Genomic DNA, 4,591 nt, shown 5'->3' with positions numbered 1-4,591 from the left:
AAAGCATGCCTGCCCTCAAGCGGTATGCAGGCCTGCTGGCCTGTAGTATGGAAGGGTATTCTGTGGAAGGATGTTCTATTGACTGCTGACCCACCAAGAAGCCTGCAATGAATGACTCCTCGCGTGGAGAGCCTGGTTCCCCCAAAGCCGCACAAGCTTTGCAGGAACATCGCTGGGGCTGCCATGCTTTTGGTCTTATTCAATAAGGCTGAACCTTTATCCAATAAGGGCAACAAAATGCGGAAGAATATACTTCAGCTGCACATTAGAGTCAGTTAATTCAATTCCAGCTTTCCTGCAGGGCCCCACGATGTGCACAGCATCCCTTGGATGCCATCCATCCGGCCTCATATCTCAAAAACAGCTGCTGGGGCCGCAGCCCCCAACTCGGTGGGGGGTTTGTTTCTTTAGGCTCCTGGCCTTGGGAGCTCTTGGTACAGTCATCTCAGGGGAATACCAAAAGCATGGCAAGGGAGAAATGACAGGGGATTTTCTCTGTGCTCCCAGCGCAGTGCCAGGCATATAATAGGTGCTTAATAAGGGTTATTGATTGATTGACTAGGGCTAGAAATGATTATAGCAGCCCCCCCCCCCCCGCCGTTTCTATCATTCTTAGCACTTTATAAAAGCTCTCTGCTCTATAGTCTTTAAGGTTTACAAAGCACTTTCCTCGCTCTGCCAAATGCAAGTATTCTTATCCCTGTTTCACAGATAGGAAACTGAGGCTCAGAGATGGGAAATGGCTTGTCTGAGGGTCTTCTCACTCTAAGACCAGTGTTCCTTTCTCTCCCACCAACTTTGTGAAGGAAGCAGCCCAAGCACGGCTATTTCCACGGGAGAGGAAAAAATTAAAGGCCAAAGAGGCAAGCCAAGTGACTCCTCTGGGTTCACCCAAGTCATGTCCCAGCAAGCATTTCTACCCAGGGCTTCGGGCTCTAAGACTAGATTACATGGCCTCTTGGATCAGTCATTAAAGCACAAAGATTCTGAGCCTCAAGGAAAACTGGGCAGAACAGGAATCCCACTCTGCTAGGCAGTAAACCTGATACAGTTTATGTAACCTGGATGGCCGACTTTTCAGAAGCCATTTCTCAGAATGGCTCAGAAACTCTTAAGAGTTTCCCTGAAATGTGAATAGTAAAGTTGGAAGGTATCTCAGAGCACTGAGGGTCAGAGTAGAAAAGGGCCTTAGAAGAGAGAATGTTAGAGCTGGGAGGGACCTTAGAACCTAGAACATAGAATATCAGATCTGGGAGGGGCCTTAGAACCCAGAACACAGAATGTCAGAGCTGGAAGGTGCCTTAGAACACAGAATGTCAGAGCTGGGAGGGGCCTTAGAACACAGAATGTCAGAGCTAGGAAGGCCTTTAGAACCCAGAACAGAGAATGTCAGAGCTGGGAGGGCCCTTAGAACACAGGATGTCAGAGCTGGGAGGGGCCTTAGAACAGAGAGTATCAGAGCTGGGAGGGCCCTTAGAACCCAGAATGTCTGAGCTGGAAGGGGCCTTAGAAGTCAGAATGCCAGAGCTGGGGGGTGGCCTTAGAACACAGAATGTCAGAGCTGGGAGGGCCCTTAGAACAGAGAATGACAGAGCTGGGAGGGGCCTTAGAACACAGGATGTCAGAGCTGGGAGGGGCCTTAGAACACAGAATGTCAGAGCTGGGAGGGTGCTTCAGAATACTACATAAGAGCTAGGAAAGCATCTTAGAACACAGATGATGAGAGGTGGCAGCATCCTTAAAACATGGCATGTTAGTAGAGAAAAGAACTCTAAACCTCTCAGTTTACAATATTGGTTGCTAAGTATCAGAGAGAGAAAGTGAGTTTTCAAAGGTCATGGAGCTGGGAAGGATTAGAATCCAGACTTACTAGCTGGCTGATCTTGGGCAAAACAGTTTCTTTACCTATGAAGTGAGGATTTTAACAGTTGCGCTACATCTCGGAATGTAATGTCTCTAAAGCAGTATAGCACTAAAGCACATAGGTCGGTATGTATATGAACATATGGAACCTTGGACTTGAATCTTTCTCCTACACTTTAACAATCTGTGTAGCTCTCTTTCTCTGCCAGATCGTCGCCATCATGGGTCGCATGCGCACTCCCAGGAAGGGGTTGTCCCAGTCAGCTCTGCCATACGGCCACAGCGTGCCCATGTGGCTGAAGTCCACCTCAGATGACATGAAGGAGCAGATCTACAAGCTGGCTAAGACGGGCCTGACGCCCTCCCAGATCGGTGTGATCCTGAGGGATTCTCATGGCGTGGCACAAGTACGCTTTGTAATTGGCAACAAAATTTTGAGAATTCTAAAGTCCAAGGGACTTGCCCCTGATCTTCCTGAAGATCTTTATCACTTGATCAAGAAAGCTGTTGCTGTCTGAAAGCATCTTGAGAGAAACAGAAAGCATAAGCATTCTAAATTCCATTTGATTCTGAACAAGAGCCGAATTCATCTGCTGGCTCCGTACTACAAGACCAAGAGAGTGCTCCCACCCAATTGGAAATATGAATCATCCACAGCCTCTGCTCTGGTTGCTTAATTTTTGGTTTGTGTACTAAAATAATAAAGTCACATCTAACTGAAAAAAAAACAATCTGTGTAACTAGCATGGTGTGGTGGGGAGGAGTCAGAGGCTCTGAGTTCAAATTCTGTTCTCACTGTTTAGTACCTGATGATGTTGGCTAAGTCAGTTCCCCTCTCTGGGCTCTCTCCGTTTCTTCCTCTTTAAAATGAGGGGATTGTGTTGGTGAGTTCCCTCCGAGTTCCCTTCCAGGTCTAGCTCTATGATCCTATGTCTAAGAGCAGCTGATGGTGCAGTGGATAGAGCACCAGGCTTGGAGTCAAGAAGAACTGAGTTCAGATGTGACCACAGACTCTTACTAGCTGTGTGATCCTGAGCAAGTGACTTAACTCTGTTTGCCTCAGTTTCCTCAGCTGTAAAATAGGAATAATACTAGCACTCACTCGACAGGGCTGTTGTGACGATCAAATGAAATATTTGGACAAAGTGCTTAGTGCAGCATCTGGTACAATAGGAAGCCTGGAGCCTTTCCTTCCCCTCTTCCTATGCCCAAGTTCCATCCCTGGTCAATGAGTTGTTTCAGAAAAGAAGGGAAGAGAGGCCAAGATTCCTTGATAGTAATAACTGGGAAGAGGTCAATTAGGCTTGATGTCAGGAAGAGCTATTCAAAAGCAGACTGGGCTGCCTCTGGGGGTGCTGGGCTCCCTCTCCTTAGAGATCTGCAAGCAGAGTCCGGATGATGACCATTTGTCGGGTATATGATGGTGGCAATTCCTTTGAGCTGTGGGTTGGATGAGATGGCCACTGAGGTCCTTCCAGCTCTCAGATTCTTGATAGAGAGAGGATGGACCCAGGGTATAGATTGAGATACATATTCTAGGGATACAGGCAATGTGGGAATTTGTTTTACTTGACTTTGCATATTTCTTACAAGTGTTTGGCTTTGCTTTTCTTTTTCCCCTAATGTTAGGGAAGGGGCAGTAGGGGAGAGAGGGAGAAAGAGAGAAAGATAGATAGATAGATAGATAGAGAGAGAGAGAGAGAGAGAGAGAGAGAGAGAATAGATTTTTGTTAATAAAATAGAAATAAAATAATAAAGATTAAAAGAAAAAGAATTAAAAGAAATCTTAAAAAGAAATACCAAAGCACCTTTCCATAACAACTTAAGATTTGCAAATCATTTTTCTCACAATGGCCCTATGACTATAAACTCTGACATGCCCATTTTCTTGGAGAGTACAGAAATTTTCATCACTGGGGCGGGGGGCATCTCCTAGTACAGAGGGAACTCTTTCCCTAATGCAATTCAGCAGCTCGCTTAGAATCATAGACTTAGAACTGGAAGACCTCAGATCTAGTCTAATCTTCCCATTTTGAAGATGAGAAAATTGAGGCCTAAAGAGAATAAATGACTCCCCTAAGGACACATAGGTAGTAAATAGCAGAGGTGAGATTTGAACACCAATCTGCCAACTCTAAATCTTCCCCATGCACCAAGCTATTTTACAGGGATGTCTCAGTCACTGAGAGGTTAAGTGATTAGCCCATAGTCACACAGCAACTATGCATCACAGGCAGGAGTGGAATCCAGGTCTTTCTATGCTAAACCTCTCTTTGATCCACCGCACTTTCTGCCACTAATCCCAGTCTTAGGCACAAGGAAGCAGGTTCAAAGAAATAAAATCCCCTCCCTGAGGTCACACAGATAGAAAACAGCCACAGACTTGAACCTGGGCATCTCTGATTTTAAATCTACTACACTGAGCTGCCTTGTAAGCGGGCAGTTTCTGCCAATTCTCCTTCTCCCCCTCTCCCTGCCAGCCCCCCTCCCGCCCCAAATGCTTTTTACTCCTCACACTCAAGAGTCATTGGTGATCGAGGGATGACCTCGGGGGACGAAAAAAGAATTCTGCCTCCGCTGCACATTCCTTCCTCAGCCTTTGGGAAAGTCCACAAAGGCAGCCAATTCCCCTCACTCTGTGGGTGGGGGTTGAGGCAGGATCATTAGTTTAGACAGAAGGGCTCCCCCTCTGAAGGTTCTGGGAGCACCCAAGCTCAGCCTTCTAAAC

At 46.5% G+C, this 4,591-nt stretch overlaps 1 pseudogene; it reads left to right on the top strand.

The window, feature by feature from the left end:
• Positions 1-2,084: 2,084 nt before the first annotated feature.
• Positions 2,085-2,540, top strand: LOC118839357 (annotated as a pseudogene).
• Positions 2,541-4,591: the final 2,051 nt, after the last annotated feature.

Source organism: Trichosurus vulpecula, chromosome 2, assembly GCF_011100635.1.
Source record: "Trichosurus vulpecula isolate mTriVul1 chromosome 2, mTriVul1.pri, whole genome shotgun sequence".
Taxonomy (NCBI): Eukaryota; Metazoa; Chordata; class Mammalia; order Diprotodontia; family Phalangeridae; genus Trichosurus; species Trichosurus vulpecula.
Note: the sequence above shows the minus strand (reverse complement) of the source record. Positions and strands in the feature narration are given on the sequence as shown.